This window comes from Glycine max, chromosome 20, assembly GCF_000004515.6.
Source record: "Glycine max cultivar Williams 82 chromosome 20, Glycine_max_v4.0, whole genome shotgun sequence".
Classification (NCBI taxonomy): Eukaryota; Viridiplantae; Streptophyta; class Magnoliopsida; order Fabales; family Fabaceae; genus Glycine; species Glycine max.
In genome coordinates this window covers 12,302,566-12,322,712 of record NC_038256.2, presented here as the reverse complement: position 1 = coordinate 12,322,712, position 20,147 = coordinate 12,302,566, and positions in this window count along the sequence as shown.

Sequence of the window (20,147 nt, the reverse complement as noted above, 5' to 3'; positions counted from 1 at the left end):
TAGGGTACCCTAGAAATATAGGATTTTTCAGTCCTTGTATTTTAGGGCACCTAGACTACTTTTTGTATTAGGGGTAGTTTTGTAATTTCACACACACTAAGTGAATACTTGATGTGTGTGTTGGGAAATAAATTTAATTGAATTGGTAGAAGCCCAATCCAATTAAATTTTAGAGGGGGAGGTGAGCATTTGCTTATTACACCCCATTGTCACATCATATAATCACACTTTGTGCATGTCCTTCATGCTTTACATGCCTCATGATACCTAAGCACACTTAGTGGAGAATCTTGGAATTGATCTTGGATTAATGGGCTGAACCATAACTGAAATTCACTAATCATAATTAGTGAAAATTTGGTTCCACAAATTCAATTTCAAATTCAAGTGAAATTTGAATTGAAATTCAAATTTTCCTCCAATTTTGTGTGACACTTAGGCTATAAATAGAGGTCATGTGTGTACATTTTTTCAACTTTGAGCATTTGAGAATTAAACTTCAAATTTCAGATTTCTTTAGAGGCACTAAATTTCATGCTCTTCTCTTCCTCTCCCTTCATTCATCTTCTTCTTCCTTCAAGCTATTATCTATGGCTTCCTATGGTAGTGAGCTTCTTCTAGACTCATCTTCTACTCAAAGTGGCATATCCATTCATCTTTCTCCTTGTCCATTCTGCTGCAATCAGACCTCAAGAAGCAAAGGAATCCATTGATGAAGAAGATCCAAGGCCTACAAGCTCCACATGGAGCTATATCATGTGGTATCAAGAGCATCTTCATCTAGGTGATGTTCTTTTGCTTCCTCTATCTTTTTATTCGGTCAATTCACTTTAATTCCTAGTTCTTTGTCTTATTCTCCATGTATATCCTCCACTGTCTTGTGGTTTGGTGTTGTTTAGAGTAGATTCAAAAAAATAAACCGATTAAATCTTAGATCTACATTTGTTCTTGCATTTCTATGGTTCAAATTTTATAGATCTACTCTTGAATCATATTTTTGTGTTGATTTTAGGTTCTATCATTTTTCATTCATAATCTTCTTGTGCTGAACCTTTAGATCTAAATTTTCTTCCAAAATATTGATTAGAAAAAAATAAACACAAAAATTTAAGTGCAAATCACTTAATCCATGTTCTCTTAGAGTCATGTTTAGTCCTAATAATTGTCACATTATGTTCTAAGTTTGTGTTGAATTTTTATTTTCTTGATTGAATTCTAGATATATTAGTTCATGTATTATTGTCATTCTTAGTTAATATTTTGAATTTTGAGTCTAATTCATGCATGTTATTTAGTTCATAACATGTTCTAAATCAATTCCTACAAGTAGTCTTGTTGTTGAACTTTGTTTTTGTTTTCTATGTTTCCTACATGATGCCTATGATGAAGTTGAGTTGTGGTGCAGAGTTGTGGTTGGATTTGTGAATCAAAATAAGTCTTAAGCTCTCTTGAATTGTGTTATTCAAGATAATTGAGCATAAGCAAACACAAATTGTAACTATCCAAGCCTTAAGCAACATAAACATTACTCTTGATTTCTAGGTTGAAATTGCTGGTGCTGGTAGCTTGAACATACAAATTTGTATAAATTACTGGCAATTGGTCACTACGAATTTTGAGCTGAAATTTTTACTGAATTTTCTAAACATATAGAAAATAATTATAAAAAAAGAACCAAGCAATTTGGATAAAAGGAAAAAATAATAAAAATCATAGAAGTTGGAAAAAAAAATCAGTGTCCACGAAAAAAAAGTGAAAGGGAAGTGTGCTTGTTGTTTTGGCTCAAAACTTATTCTATAATTGGTGTCTATTTTATACTAATCTTAGTTCTGAAATTTCAATTGAAAATTAGTGTTAAAACAAGTGCCAAAACTAGAGGTTTCTTGAGTCTTATTTTTTTTTGTTTTTTTTACTCTACTCTAGAGCCATTCTAGGTTTCTCTTTGAGTCCTAGCTTGCTTTTATGTGATTTTCATTGCTTTAATTGTTGAATAATCCTTGAAAATTTTTCTTGTTAAAAATCTATTGGTTTAGCTTCCATTTAATTTTTTGGTCTTTGGTTATTACTTGTCTCTTTGTTTCCTTGTTTGTGACTCGCCATATAGTGAAATGGAAAGGAGGATTGGTGCCATCTCTTGAAGAATTTGAATCAAGAAGCAAGGGGAAAACCACCTTAAGAGCTATTGGACTAAGAAGCACTCCAAATTGAGTGAATCACCAAAGAGAGAACAACCACCAAAGTTGAGGACCTTGTTGTAATTTTGTAATTGACAATTTACTTACTTTCATTGCTTTCAAATTTTGTAACAAAAAGGTCTTTCATTGGAAGTAAGTTGGGAGCCTCCAATAAGTCACCCTAATTCCATTTGTGTGTAATAATTTTAGGCAATTTTCCCTTAGGATTGTGAGTGTTTTGTTTGGAACCTTAAATGTGGTCATCCAAACACTCTTAGGATTCGCCTAGTTTACATTTCTTGCTTACTTTCATAGCTTATTTTCTTTACCTTACACTGTCAAACAACCTAGATAGCTTGCCTTTTACCAATTACTTTTTACCTTATCTTTCACACCTCTTTTAGTGTTTATTTTGGCTAGTTTCAACCATAGTTTCTTTTACCTTTTGTTTTCAAACCCCCAACAAGAAAGAACCATAACTTAGGAACCAACATGAGTCTTCATTCTTCATCTAGTGTTATTGGTGAGGGTTCTACTCCTAAGGACCCCTTGTATAAGATATTAGATGAGTTGAGATCCCTTAAGTTGTGAAAGAAAAACAAGAGAGAAAATAAAAAGGTAAAAATAGAGTGAAAGAAATAAGTCAAGATGAAAGAGAGAAAATAAGAGAGGAAGAAATAAGTCAAGATGAAAGAGAGAAAATAAGAGAGGAAGAAATAAGTCAAGATGAAAGAGAGAAAATAAGAGAGGAAGAAAGAAGAAAAATAATGAAAAAAAAGAAAGGAGAAAAACATGCCTCCTATAGTAGTCATGACTCTCTTGCAAGAGTTTAAGTGAAGAACTTAGCGACTATTATAGATGGCGCCATAGTTCACATACTAAACATCACTCCCAAAGAAGAGAAAAGGATAGAATGCCTCAAGAGGTTAACATTAGTCTCCCATATTTCCATGGAAAAGATAATGTTGAGGCTTACTTAGATTGGGAAATGAAGGTTGAATAACTATTTGCTTGCCATCATATCAGCGAAGAGAGAAAAGTTCCATTAGTCACCCTTAGCTTTCAAGGGTATGCCCTCTATTGGTGGACTTCCCTTGTTAGGGAACGAAGGATTCATGAGGATCCTCCAGTAGAGTATTGGAATGATCTTAAGAGTGCCCTTAGGAAGAGGCACATTCCCTCCTACTATGAAATGGAGTTTATGGACAAGCTCTAGAGGCTTAGACAAGGGAGTATGAATGTTGAAGAATATAGACAACAAATGGAACTACTCTTGAGTTGGACTTAGGGAGGAGGAAAGAACAAGCATAGCTAGGTTCCTTAGTGATGTGAACCTGACTACGAGCGGATCACTTGATACAGGCTACGGAGATTTTGGATGACGCCACTTCCAGTGAAGGAAGATAAGTCAGGGTAGACGCCACAAGGATTACCTTGATAAGTCTGAGACTGATTCAATACGGAACCTAGAGAGAAGCTCTCACCAAATTTTATGAAAATGCCAAAAGTTTTTTTATTGAAAACAAAAATCAATACTTATAGTGTATTTGAACAAAAAGATAAAAATAAACATGGGCCTTCAAAACAGTTTGGGCCAAAAAATTATAAATAAAAAAATAGAACATATTTATTATGGGCCTTTAAAACAATTAATAGTCTTGATAGTGTCTCTGCCTCTGGGCCTTCATCCTTCTCCACTTGGGCCTTCATCCTTCTCCACTTGGGCCTTTAGCTTGTATTTGACCATTTTCAGGATTCTCATCATTCCCTCCTTCTTGGAAAACATTTGCCCTCAAATGTCCAGGATCATCACCGGGTTCAAGTACCACTTCCTTCCTTTTTTTGTTGGCTTGCTTGGCATAACTTTCATTCTTCTTTGCAATTTGCACCTTTACTTGGTCATACAATCTTTTCACATACTCAACTTTGTCCTGTGCATCCTTATACTGAGTCTCTTAGGGCTTGCTGTTGTAAGTTGACCTGTTAGGCAATAAAGCTTCTGGAAGGAGATCAACTTGATGTTCTATGCTTCTTGAAGGTGGCAGTCCATGAGGAATCTCCTTGGAAAAGACATCTTTAAATTCCTGCAATAAGGGTTGAACACTAGGATAAACATAAATAGTGAATTGGTTAGAATTATCACTCTCTCTCTTGTGTATCACTCCATCTCTCAAGTGTATCACTCTTCCTTTTTCTATTCCTCTGTGGTGCCTCACTATTGTCTTTCTCTTGTTCTCTCTTTTCGCTCTTTCTGATTTGATCATCACACACTTCTCTGAGGGATAGAGGTTTATGAATAATTTTCTGGTCATGGTGCTGGAAAGAAATCTTGTTGGTGAAGCCATCATGCACTACTTTGGTGTCCTCTTCAATGTTGGCCCTCACTAGTGCCATCTCCATCTCCTTGTCCTCAACAATCAAACTTCCCTGGGATAACCTTTGGAGTTTGTGTCGCATGGTTCTACTGTAACTAGTTGGAACATACCTCTTTTGTATAACCCTTCTCATCTCAGTCCATGTATCTATCTCCCGCCCTTCTTCTCTCTTCATCTCTCTTTGATTTTTCTTCCACCAAACAAGGGCATAGTCTGAGAATGTAGCTGCTGCTAACTTCACCTTCTGCTCTTCCGGATAATCATTGTAGGAGAATGCATGCTGAATCTTCATCTCCCAGGTAAGGTAGGCGTCTAGGTCACTCCTGCCTTTAAAAGAGGATACATTGAGTTTTACTCCCTCAATTCTGTCTTGCCCCTCTATTCGGTTCGATCCATCATTGACCCTTTTGTTGCCACCATAAGGTCTCCCAACATTTGGATTCATTTGGTGCTCTAGTCCTTCTATTCGCCTGTAGAGCTCTTCATTGTTACGTTTTAACAAACGTTGCATTTGTGTAGTCATCGCGTCCAGTAATAAACGCTGAAATCCGTTCAGTTGATGATATACACCACCATTGTCACCAGCTCCTGCCATGATTAAGGAACAAAGAATTTTGCAGTAAATTAAAAAAAGATTCCGGACCTCACCACACTCTACTCACATGTTTCTCTCTTTGATGGTAGTTCACTCATGTTTGATGCTCTCAATATAGGCTTTTGTGTGATGTTTTCACCATTGCCTTTTACCACTCGTGTTCCCTCTTAAGTTTCTGGATGGACCAAATTAGACACACAAGGTAATATAATATAAAAGGAAAGACAATATAATTATCACAGACTGAGTAACAGATTTGATTTGGGATAACAATTTGGACTTGATTTGGATAGCAGATTGGATTTGATTTGGATAAAAGATTTGATTTGATTTGGATAATATATTAGATTTGATTTGGATAACAGATTAGATTGGATTTGGATAACAAATTAGATTTAATTTGGATAACAGATATGATAACAAATAAGATAATAGATAGGATAACAGATAAGATAATAGATATGACCAGTAAACTTCAAATGCTCATAACTTTTGCTACGATTGTCCGTTTGAGGCCCACTATATATCAAAACGCTCAGAATTCAAAGGAGAATCTAGATAAGGGGATTTGGTACATGATTTTCTGCCAAAAAAAGACTCTCACTGACTCAATTTCGTGTTCAAAGATTAAACACCCACTTTCTTTCTTTTTTAAAAAAATTTCAGCAACTTTTTTTTTACTTGAAACAGAACTCAAACAGATTTTTTTTTGACACAAAGTCTGAAAGACACAAGAAACAAGAACAAGAACAAAAATGTGACAAGAACAAGAACAAGAACGAAACAAAGACACAAACGAGAACGCAACAAGATGCAAACAAGAAAACAAATAACAGGACAAGGACAAAACACGAACCTGGATAAATTACAAAGAAAAATAATAGGATAGGATAGAACCTATATCAAGAACCGAAGCTCTGATACCAGATGATGTGAACCTCATGGGGCGGAACGTTTGATACAGGCTACGGAGATTTTGGATGACGCCACTTCCAGTGAAGGAAGATAAGTCAGGATAGACGCCACAAGGATTATCTTGATAAGTTTGAGATTCGTTGAACAAGGAACCTAGAGAGAAGCTCTCACCAAATTTTATGAAAATGCCAAAAGTTTTTTTTATTGAAAACAAAAACCAATACTTATAGTGTATCTGAACAAAAAGATAAAAATAGACATGGGCCTTCAAAACAGTTTGGGCCAAAAAAATTATAAATAAAAAAATAGAACATATTTATTATGGGCCTTCAAAACAATTAATAGTCTTGATAGTGTCTCTGCCTCTGGGCCTTCATCCTTCTCCACTTGGGCCTTCATCCTTCTCCACTCGGGGGCTTTGTCCTTCTCTACTTGGGCCTTCGTCCTTCTCCACTTGGGCCTTTAGCCTGTATTTGGCCATTTTCAGGATTCTCATCACTTAGTGGGCTTAATATGGAAGTATGGGACAAGGTTGAACTCCTTCCATAGAGGGACCTAGATGAGCTAGTCCAATTTTGTATAAGAGTGGAGCAACAACTTAAAATAAAGCCTTCTTCAAAATCTTATGGCTCTCACTCTTATCCAAGGAAGGACCAAGCCCATGGAATTTTGGGGGCTGCACCTTCTAAACCCAAGGAAGATAAGGGTAAGACCATAGAGAAATACACCCCTAAGACTAGTTCCCAAGAAAGGACTAGCAACATTAAATGCCTTAAATGTATTGGGAGAGGTCACATTGCCTCTCAATGCCCCACAATGAAAACCATTATCATGAGGCGTTAAGACATTTATAGTAGTCAAGAGGAGACTACTTCTTCCCCTTCCTCTAGTGGAAGTGAAGATGAAGTAACGGGTGAAGAGTCTAGTGAGGAAGTCTACCCCCATGAAGAAGGTGACCTCTTAATGGTTAGAAGGATCCTTGGAGGTCAATCTTGTGATCTATCTCAATCCCAAAGAGAGAACATCTTTCATACATGATGCAAAATTTTAGATAAAACTTGTTCTCTCATTATGGATAGTGGATCTTGTTACAATTGTTGTAGCACAAGATTAGTTTCCAAGTTGAACCTCACTATCATTCCCCACCCAAAACCTTATAAAATTCAATGGCTCAATGAGCAAAGGGAAATGATAGTTAACTAACAAGTGAAGGTACCTTTCTCCATTGAGACATATAAGGATGAAGTTAATTGTGATATAGTTCCCATGGAGGCAGGACATATTTTTAAACAATCTTTCTACCTTCTCCTATCAAGGGAAACATCCCTTAGCACTGCCACAATTCCTACATTTGAGACCTTACCCCCAAAGGTCCAAGAACTGTCACATGAATTTGGTGATATATTTGCCAAAGAGATACCCCCTGGGCTACCTCCTTTAAGGGGAATAGAACACCAAATAGATTTAGTCCTAGGAGCAAGCCTTCCTAATAGGTCAGCCTATAGGACTAACCCTTAGGAGACTAAGGAGATAGAGTCTCAGGTTAAAGAATTGTTGGAGAAGGGTTGGGTCCAAGAGAGCCTAAGCCCATGTGCTGTGGCAGTGTTGTTGGTGCCCAAAAAGGATGGTACGTGGAGAATGTGTACATATTGCAGGACCATCAACAACATCACTATAAAGTATAGGCACCCCATTCCTAGACTTGATGATTTGCTTGATGAGTTGCATGGTGCCAATATCTTTTCAAAAATTGATCTTAAAATTGGTTATCACCAAATCAGGATGAAAAAAGGTGATGAGTGGAAAACTGCTTTCAAGACCAAGTTTGGTTTGTATGAATGGCTAGTGATGCCTTTTGGGCTCACTAATGCACCAAGCACCTTTATGAGGCTTATGCATCACGTCTTAAGGGATTTCATAGGTAGATTTTTAGTTTTTTTATTTTGATGATATTTTAGTGTACAGTAGGAGCCTAGATGATCACTTAGGACATCTCAGGCAAGTTCCTTCAGTCCTTAGGAAAAACACCCTCTATGCAAATATAGAGAAGTGTACCTTTTGTGCAGATGATATAGTTTTCTTAGGGTTTGTAGTTGGTAGAAATGGGGTCCAAGTGGACCCTGAGAAAATTAAGGTCATCCAAGAATGGCCCACTCCAAAAAGTGTGGGAGATATTAGGAGCTTCCATGGGTTAGCAAGCTTCAATAGAAGGTTCGTTCCTAATTTCTCTACAATTGCATCACCTCTCAATGAGCTGGTGAAAAAGAATGTGGCATTTACCTGGGGTGAAAAACAAGAGCAAGCCTTTGCTTTGCTTAAAGAAAAGCTTACTAAGGCACCTGTTCTATCTCTTCCTGACTTTTCTAAAACTTTTGAGCTAGAATGTGATGCCTCTGGAGTGGGAGTTGGAGCTGTATTGTTACAAGGTGGGCACCCTATTGCTTATTTTAGTGAAAAACTTCATAGTGTTACCCTCAACTACCCCATCTATGATAAAGAGCTTTATGCCTTAATAAGAGCCCTCCAAACTTGGGAACATTACCTTGTTTCCAAGGAATTTGTCATTCATAGTGATCATCAATCACTTAAGTACATTAGAGGGCAAATCAAGTTAAACAAAAGACATGCAAAATGGGTAGAGTACCTAGAACAATTTCCATATGTTATCAAATACAAAAAGAGAAAAACAAATGTGGTAGCTGATGCCCTCTCTAGAAGACACACATTGTTTTGCTCCCTAAGAGCTCAAATTTTAGGATTTGATAATATTAGGAACTTGTATGCTTTAGATGAACATTTCTCTCCCATTTACGAGAGTTGTGGGAAAAAGGCCCAAGATGGATTCTATTTGGCTGAGGGGTATTTGTTCAAAGAGGGAAAGCTTTGCATACCCCAAGGATCCATTAGGAAATTACTTGTGAAAGAGAGCCATGAGAGTGGACTCATAGGCCACTTTGGAATAGACAAGACCCTTGTCTTACTCAAAGAAAAGTTTTATTGGCCCCATATGAAGAAAGATGTCCATAAGCATTGCACTAGGTGTGTGGCTTGTTTACAAGCCAAGTCTAGGGTGATGCCTCATGGGCTATACACACCTTTACCCATCCCTTCTGCACCTTGGGTAGACATTAGTATGGACTTTGTCCTTGGGCTTCCTAGAACCCAAATAGGTGTAGACTCTATCTTTGTGGTGGTGGATAGGTTTAGCAAGATGGCACACTTTATACCATGCCACAAGGTGGATGATGCTTCCCACATCTCAAAACTCTTTTTCAGGGAAGTTGTGAGACTCCATTGTTTGCCTAGGACCATTGTGTCAGATAGAGATGCTAAGTTCCTTAGCCACTTTTGGAAAACCTTATGGGCTAAGCTAGGAACTAAACTTCTTTTCTATACCACTTGTCATCTACAAACTGATGGGCAAACAGAGGTAGTTAATAGGTCTTTATCCACCTTTTTAAGGGCTCTTCTGAAAGACAACCATAAGTCTTGAGATGAGTATCTTCCTCATGTAGAATTTGCATATAATAGGGGGGGTTCATAGAACCACCAAACAGTCCCCTTTTGAGGTTGTCTATGGGTTTAATCCCCTAACACCGTTAGACCTCATTCCCCTCCCATTGGACACTTCTTTTATACATAAAGAAGGGGAATCTAGGTCAGAGTTTGTAAAGAAGTTGCATGAGAGGGTTAAGAACCAAATAGAGAACCAAACAAAGGTGTATTCAACTAAAGGCAATAAAGGAAGAAATGAGCTAGTTCTTAATGAGGGTGACTGGGTTTGGCTCCATCTTAGAAAGGATAGATTCCCTACTAAAAGGAAATACAAGCTTAGCCCTAGAGGGGATGGACCTTTTCAGGTTTTGGAGAGGATCAATAACAATGCTTATAGGTTGGACCTCCCATAAGAGTATGGAGTCAGCACCACTTTTAACATTTCTGATTTAATTCCTTTTGCAGGTGAAGCTGATATTGAGGAGGAGGAACTAACAGATTTGAGGTCAAATCCTTTTCAAGGGGGAGTGGATTTTAATAGCAAAAAAAAGTCAAGTCAATTTAACTCCTTTTTAATAGCAAAAAAAGTCAATTTTACATGTAATAATACAATAAAAATTGTCTTTAGCTAAATTAAAAACTAAGTTAATCTTGTATCTGTCTAGCACTAACCAGCTAATGTTAAGAACCTTGAAAAACAATCAAGTCATTTTTGTAATCCTTTTCAATAGTCATGAAGTCTATTTTCCAAGTAATAAAATAATAATAATTGTCTTTAACTAAATGGAAAACTCAATTAATCTTGTATGTCTCTAGCACTAACCACTTATAGTTGAAGAAATGTTTAGTTTGAATGTATATCATGTAGGTTTTGATGATGCCAAAAGTTTACTTGATGGGCACGGATTGAATCAAGTCAAAGAATCAGATCAAGAAAATCTAAGATAAGGACTTAGTAAATTTGTCAAAAGAATCTCAATTTGATTGTTATAGTTTGGCCTCAAAATCATTACTGTCAAAATTCTTTTATTAAAGTTAAATCAGTTCAAAAATCTCTTTGAGTAGGTAATTGATTATCAGGTTAGTGTAATTGATTACCAAAGAGTTTGTGAAAATGGTATATTGAAAATTTTGAACTGATGAACCAATGACAAAATTATTTGAATTTTGATTTGTGTAATCGATTACAAGAGTCATGTAATCGATCACCAGAGAAGAGATTTCAGAAAAATCCTTTGAAAAGACACATCTCTTCAAACTGTTTTGAACAGGCACAATGGGCTTATATATATGTGTGTCTTTACTTTGAAAATAAGAGAATTCTTAGAGAACTTAACTTTCAAAACATCTCTAAACATCTTTGGTCAAACTCTTACAAATTATTGAGAATTCTTCTAGGAACTTCAAGTTATATCATTTTCTCTAAAGAGAGAAATCATTCTGTTCATCTTATAAAACTCAGTTGTGATCAAAAGATTGTTTGTCTCTTGTCGTGTGAGAAACTCGAACACAAGGGTGAGGGATCCCAAGGTGTGTTCTATAACATCCCATTTTTTGTAGACTAATTTAAAAGGATTTTATTTATAAATAAGTAGTTTTTTAGAAAAATGATGAGATTTTTATAATTAAATAAATAAGGAGAAATAACTTTATTAATTAAAATAATAATTTGAGAGAAAATAAAAAGAGTATTTTTTTATTCATTTGATAGGAAATAAAATAGAGTTTATTTTTATAAAATAATAAAAATAAATAAATAGATTAAATAATTGGTTGTGAGTACCCTAGTTATAAATAACGAAATGTTAGGTCAGTTTAGACTGACGATAGCTTCTCAGCCTCTCTCTCCCGCATACCACCAAACCTATCTCAGGAAAATGACAATCTCAGACAAATGCACCATTAGATCATCATGAAATTTGAGAATGAGGTTCGGAACTCATTTTTGAACATTTTCACCATTGGAAATTTTGAAATCATGTTCGAGCTGAGAGAAATACACTTTTCATCGTAACCTTTTCTTTTCCCGCAGAAACCCAAAACAGTCTCAGTAAGACTATGATCCCAGATTCGTTAACCGTTGAATTGTCGTGAAGTTTTGATATGTATTTCAGGATTCAACTCCGCACAACTTCACCGTTGGGATATGCAAGATATTATTCAAGGAGAGAGAAAATGGAATCTCACAAAGGAAGTACAAATGGAGGCTTCAATTCCTTCTCCTTCTCTTTGATGTTTGGGAATTCTATCAGAGCAATCAAAGGAAAATCTTGAGGAATCATAGGAAATTGCTAGAGATGTCGCTATCACCATTGTAATACACACGTGAGCCCGCTTATAGGTAAGAGATGAGTTTATCGCAATTGGGGTTAGAATGAACATGTGTAGGGATCCTTAGAGGATTAATTTGGGATTTATTTTGGGATGTTTATTGAATTACAATTTTTCCTTTATGATTATAAATACAATATTGTTGTGTTCTACGTACCAATTGATGTTCTGATGAGAATTGATTGATAAACTTGAGTGCTCTTGATGTTTTTATGTTTTGACCCATGATTTTGATTAATTAATTTTGATATGATTATGAGAAACTATTTGAGGGGTTTTACTCCCCATGTTGTGATAAATCTTTTGTATAAATTGTTATGTTGAGATTATGAAATGATGATTCAAATTGTGAGTATGTGATAAATTGAACATGTGATGAATGATGAAATACATGTGTATTGAGATGTGATGTGTGTATTGAGTTATGAGCTATAAACTGTGCAATCATACAATTGAAAGACCCTTTAAGGGTGATGAGTACTGTGATGAGATCCACTGTGGGAACCCAACAAGTTAAAATGATTTTGAAAACAATTGAGCAGTTTTGTGTATTACATAGTTCATAGGTAAAGTGTATATGATTCATGAAGTGTGATAACGTGTTAAATTGAGATTATACCATTGTGATTGAGATCGAGTGTATGTGATAAACTGAGTATGCACGTGATTGAGATGTTGTGTGCATTGAGTTATGAACAATGAATTGTACAATCACACGACTATAAGACCCTTTAAGGATGACAAGTTAATGCTAAGTCCCTTTAAGGGCGAGGAGTTAATGCTAAGTCCCTTTTAGAGCGACGAGTTAATGCTAAGACCCTTTAAGGGCGACGAGTTAATGCTAAGACCCTTAAAGGGCGACCCTGACTGGTTTCCCTATGATTTTGCCTAGTGAGAATGACCTGACTTACTAGTGTGTGGTTTGTCTTGTCATGTACTCCTAGGCGCCCGACGTGGTTTTTCACTGACATGGTATCACATTGCATATAGGATTGAGTCTTGATGTATTTGTTGCATAACGCTTTTGTATTGATCGATATGGATTGATTGACTTGATGATATTGTGTTTTGATCCTTGAGTACATAAATATTGTGAAAATGAATGAGAGGTGTTGTGTTATGATGTGATGTTGGGCGACAAAATGGTGAAATGGCGTGAGCTATGTTTAAGTAAGTTTTATTTTGTTTATATGATATTTATACCTACATGTTATCTTGTTTCCCTCCATTAGTTAGGAATGTGATAACTCACTCCCTGTGTGTTATTTGTGTTAGGATCCTATGATGATCTTGAACTTTGTGTTCGGGGGAACAGATGACTAGGTGAATTGCTTTAAGGAACCTTGTGCTGAAGGACGTCAGGACACATTGCTATAATAAGATGTGACATTGAGACATAAGTTTCTATATTAATTGCATCATTTTAGTCTATTTTATTTTACCTCACTGATTTAACAAAACATTTTGTAAATTTTGACGGCCTTGTTTTGAGCCGAATATATTTTTAATAAGTTTTATTTGGTAATAGTGAAGTGAATGTGAACCTTTTACCCATGTGTATTTGTTTACCTATATATATATGTGTGTGTGTGTGTGTGTGTGTGTGTGTGTGTGTGAGGGTAGTAAAGGGTGTCACATGTTCAAAGATTGTAAGGGATTTACAAGGATAAAGGAAAATCTCAAGTGGGTTACTTGAGGACTGGACGTAGGCACGAGAAGTGGCCGAATCAGTATAAATCGAGTTTGCAATTTTCTCTTCCCATATCTCGTTTACTTTATCGCAATTTACTTTGTCTTGCAAATTTAAAAAACATTGTTAAATTGATTTCTATTTCTTCTTCTACATTCTAAATCTATCACATATAATTTAAAAGGGGATTAAAACTTGTTAGTCAAAAAAAATTTAAGACTTAATTCACCCCCTCCCCTTTCAAGTTATTGAGACCACTTGTTTAACATTTAGATCATACTACATTGATAACTATTGAATCACAAGTCTTGAGCAACATAATTGAAGCACTACTTATCACTTTTACATCCCAAGGACACATAGTATTAGTGGCAGATTGTCATTGAATAATGTCAAAAAAAAAATTTAATGAAAAAGAATTAAGAGGTAACCATATAACAATACAAAGTTAATCATCTACTTTGTATATGATGTTAAGTAACTAATAATCATCTACTTTGTATAACTAAATAACAAGTGTTATGAACTTTGGGGAAAAAAAGAGTCATTTTTAATAACAATGAAATCAATTTTGCATGTAATATAATATTTATTTTTAACTAAATTGGAAACTGAGTTAATTTTGTATGTGTCTAAGATTAACAAGTTATTGTTAAAAATATCTTTGGTCATACTACAATATTTATTGTTAGATCACAAGTGTCCAACTAAGCCGTTATTTTTTCATGTGATAGGCTTACGACAAGAAATAGCAATTATAGTCTGTCATTGAAGACAAATAAGAAATATATATATATATATATATATATATATCATGTTCCTTCACTTCATTTTTGGAGCCTTGTAAGTAACATTCACTACAAAAAAAGCGTGTAAATAATAGTGGTTATAACTGCCACTTTTTACACGATTAGCAGTTATATAAAACGCCATAAATCCTTCTCCCACAATCTTCAAAATTCCAAGACTTGTACGGAAAATGCTTAGAAGGAAAATTTTCTTTATAACATGTATATTATGAAGGAGAAAAGGGATTCATTTTGCCATTCATTCTTTGAACCTCAATGTTTGTACAAATGAACTTGGTTATCATCACCTAACTATGCAAAGGCTAGAATTTTAAATAAATCGTAACAAGATTAAAAAAACATTTTAATAGTATAAAGGTATACAAAAAAAAATAGTGAAAGTTCAACTAGCACAATGCATTGCTTCCCAGACTGTGCAAGTCCATCAGCAAACCAACTGTATGGAATCTTCCCAGCAAACCTTCTAGACTTTGAATTCAGTTTCCTTCGTGACAAAGTTGCCCACCACATAGAAACCTTACAAGATATTTCCTTGCAATTGTGATTAATCAAGGTGGCAGCAAAACTTTGGATACCTATTTTATAAGAGCAATAATTATTTGATATAAGCTTATTTAGTCAACATCATAAATAGACATGACAAAAAAAACCCGTACCCGTGAATACCCGCCCGAATCCATCCCGACTTTCACGGGTAATACCCGAGTTGACTGAGTATGGGTTCGGGTTTTCCCCGATAACCAAAAGTCGGATATAGGAGTATGGGATTACTAGATCCGTCCTGATCCCAAACCCGAACCTGCCCTGTTACTTAAAATCTTTAGAATTTTTGCATAATTTAATCAAAAGACATACAATTTTTATTACTAGTTAATTTTATTTTAGAATTTTTACATAATTTAATATTATTTTCTTAACGATTTTTGTAGACACATGCGCTATAATAAATTTATTGATATATAAGTAGTTAAAAATAAATGTTTAACAATCAATTTATTTTTTCTAAAATCAAATTTTTAATATTTTTTTTAAAAAAATATTTTTCTAATTCGAATCGAGTATGGAAAGGGGTCGGGGATACCTGATACCCGACGGGTACAGGGATGGGATAATAAACTTAAACCCGTCGGGTATCGGGTACGGGTATGGGGATATGTTAGGGAATCGAAATAAGGGATTGGAGAAACAATACCCGTACTCGCCCTGCCCCATTGCCATGTCTAATCATAAAAATGAGTTAATTATAAAGAACAACTAGAATGGGTGTAAAGCTCAACATAGGGCCAACTAGAATTTTAAATAGTGAACATTTCTTTTATAATTAATAATGAAAAATAGCTTCACTTTAAAAGAACTTTTCTTGAATAATAGTAATACCTTTTGTGCACTCGTGTTAGGCTTTTGTGAACCCTTTTTTTTACCATTTTTATTGGTTAAGGTTTTTTATTTTATAAAAATGGAAACCCTGAATTCCTATTATATACAACCAGCATACTGAGCTGAATTTGGATAACTTCCTCCCGCCACCGACTTCAACCTGAAAGGAAGAACTACAAGAACAAATGGCTTAATGTCAAAACAGATAGCACACATACAAATTAAAACTTTGACTAGCAATGGGTAACTAAAATATATGGCTGATATTTATGCTAGCTATCATGCATAATCAACATTAGCAATGTAACACTTTAAATTATTTTCCTGTGTCATTAACTTTTAATTTCTATTTTTAAGTTGACGAAATATCTCATCATTTTTTTTATAAATAAGATAAAATAAAATAAGGTAAAACAAACGTGTCTTTTGGAAAGTGTTAGGTTTTCATGTCATAATTAAATCCGGAAATAAATGAATACATATTTATAATATGAAGTCTTTGTATGTAAATAAAACAAATAAATAGTATCACGATAGAAGAAATTAGATTCAACCCAAAGTGTAAAAGTAGTGAAATGATCGATACATATCTGTTACATCAAAAAACATTTTCAATGAAGATCCCGCCCCTCAAATTACATCAAAATATCACAAAGGATCTAGGATAAGAACAGATCACTACCAACTAAAAGTACTTAACTACGCCTAAAGTATAAACACAAGAAGGTAATCAATCCTCCTCCTCAGATGAAGGCTCTAAATCTCGTAGAAGCTTGCAATACACTACCTCCTCCTCGAGCGTCATATCGATGTGATCTTCTCGATCCTTAGTGACCTACACGAGACTTACTAACTCCTCGAATCTCAAACTCAAGACATTACCTCTCCCATCAAAACTCACTGAGGTCACTTTGAATTCTTGAGCATCATGAGGCACTTCCATATCAAGATAAAAACTGGAGTCTTCAAATTACTCTAGTTGCCAGTGAGATGTAAATCCTCAAAGAATGTAGCAACATCAACGATGATTGATAGTGATGGGCGTGAGATCTATTCTATCTATCGACACCATGTGCACCATAGTGTGATACGTGTAAACTAACATCTGTGTCTCCAGACACGACCACACTCTTTCTGTTTGGCTACTATGCCAAGCTCGCAGGGAGCCCGACTCCCTCGACATATCCTGACCATGAAAGTTGTTGGTTGTAGGGGTGAGTCCTACACTCCTTAAGCGCCACAAACAACACACAAAACATACAACTTACATAACCATGACATATGGTTTCTCTTGACAAACAACACTCTCAATGCCCTAGAACACATAACTATCACACTTGACATAAATGACTATAATAATACTTAACACCTCTGACTATAACTCTTGACACAGTCAAATACTATACTTGACATCATTGATAATCACATTGGACATAATTGATTGTCGCACTTAACACATAACATGGCCCAAAAGTGCCACCAAGCTTCTCAAGTGTTGGTGGTCTTACACAACTACATGGATGATAATTAAGAGTGACTGCCACATACGGGTAAAATGTATACCGATCCCCAAGCTCCTAACTCCAAAAATTATAGCCTTAGAGCTCGTCAAGGGTAGCAAAGTGAGGCCTATGAGTTCCCGCGCCAAAAGGACGCACCAAATGTTGAGTAGTCACCACTCGCTAATTCCCCTAGGTTCTTTGAACCTCTTTTCCGATGATACCCCAATGTTCCTTATAAATCATCTATTTCTCAACATAAACCTTAACATCTCACAGATGGAACATAACCACATACGTCACCATCTAACAGATGGACCATAATCACATACCTCACTATCTCATAGGTAGAACATAACCACATACCTTAACATCTGACAGATGGACCATAATTTTATAAAAGAATATAAATTCACATGCCACAAATATAATTGTCGGAGTTCACACTCTATCGGACTTGTCATTGAACAACAACAACAATAATATACAAGTCTTTCAGAAAATGTATCAGTAGAAAAATCATCATAATTTCAGAGTATTTTTGCAGTTTATCTCAACAATCATATAACAATTAAATCAACAATTCCAAAAATAAATAATTCTAAGGTTACTTTATCTAGATGCACAGTTTCCAATGTTAAGCTACCTATTGTCTTAAATCACTCTGTCGATCAGTTTTACAAAGTTTTGCTCCTAACTTATTCTCAATGCTTTCGGTGCTCTGGGAATCGATTGCTCACAAATCTTATATGTTACCCTACATTTTCACACATAATAAACTCATTTTTTAGGTCAAAACTTTAATAAAACTAGTACACATAGCTCTCATTGCCAGATTATTTTTGTGATAGATTTCATCCAGTACAATGTTCTAAAACTTGTTTTATTCATAATTATTTTAGAAAACTCCAATTTAAATGAAACTTAAGGCTAATCCTATGTTTTAACACTCAGAACTCATTTTTGGCATCAAAACCTCATGAAAAACATCTTAGCTCAGAAATCCAGAACAAGGAAGCAAACATACAAATTTTAGGACAACATGTTCAAGGAAGTAAAACGTGACATTTTGGTTTTAAGTGAAAAACTCCATTAATTTGATTATGAAAAATGAGGGTAAATTTTTTTTTTCGCGATACACATTCACTGAACAACACACAAAATACTTATGTGGATACATACACACACACACACACACACACACACACACACACACACACACACACACACACACACACATATATATATATATAATGTACCATCATACATCATTCATATTATGTATCTAAGCTCAGTATGATGCATGCACCTGACAAAACACAACTACAGAGGAGTTGATAACAAAACATAATTCTCTCCCAAAATAATCCCAACGTCATCACATTGGCTTGACAGCTCCCACAAAAGAATCTCCCTCCACATCATCTACTGTAGTTCATCTGCTCCCACAAATGAAGGTTTTCGATCATCATAGGGACCAACCACACAGTACAAAATTGCAAGGGTGAGTTTATTATAAAAGAAATCAACGAGCATCAGATGACAATAATGAGCAAGGAAACTATAACAATAACCATAATCATACTGAATAATCCATCAGTTCGACATACACTTAACAACTAGTCGTCAACTTTTCCACAAGTCCAATCAATCATGCATAGTATGATTCATGCACCTGACATCAACTCTCAAATGCAATGTGGAACCATTCATTAGTAAATAGCCTAAGCGTGTCCACGCGACACTCTCACTTAGGAAAACTAGGTAACAAGGGTCAAGGTCACCCTGTTGTGCATAGACAACTTCCCCTATGGTAATCAGCCTGAGTCTTAAGGAAGTTCTAAACCAAGTAACATGCCCCCACGTAAAAATATTTTTCCTCATGAAAAACTGCAAGTACTTACTGAGAAAGTTTATGCTATTTCCATGCAGTTTGAAGTATGAAACATGGGCACCATCAATGCACTAATCGTGGATAATTAAAGATTCTAAGACATCCCCTTCTCTCTCCAAGGATGCTTAAAACTCTTTAACAACTCTATTTCCCCCTCCAGGGATATCTAACATGGTTACTACATTCCCCATGTACACACACAACATACATTATCACAATAACATTATCAACATCAACATTATCTTATCTCAATATCATTATCAACATCAACACCATCTTATCTCAATATTATCATTAACATTAACATCATCTCATTTCAATACACCATCTCATCTCAATATCATTATCAACATCAACTTCATTTCCTATCAATATTATCATAAACATCCACATCATCAGTAATCGCATTCCACATACATACATAAAAATTTCATGCCTGAGATTCACATTTCCCAGGTTTTCAGACAACACAAGTCTTATAAAACAATAATATCATTTATCAATAACAAATATATCACATCCCATTAGTCGAAAAACACAGTTTTCTTGAAAACCAACATGCACAGGAACATGCATAGATTCCCATAATTGGGTTCCCTAACTTATTGATAACTCTCCGCCAGCTCCTCTCAACGTTGCTCGGAGGTCTCTCAGATTCACACCCGTCGGTCCAAACGCAACACTTTATATACCAAATCAAATACAATTTAGTATAGATTTCAAAAACAAGATTAGTATCAACATCTAGGATCGAATGCCCCTGCTAAATTAAAAGGGGCTAAGAAGTGTTTCAGGATCTACATCATAGAGACATCATTTTGAAATTTTGATCACGCCAATGTGACCGGGGTTCAGCGAAGGTCACTATTAGTCATTATTTACGACTAACTTTTGTATTGACTAGTTTCATTAAATTAGCATCTTTCCTCCGATTTATGGTTCTTTTTGTAGGAGTTGTACATATTTTTATGTTTAGTTTGATTTTACTCAACA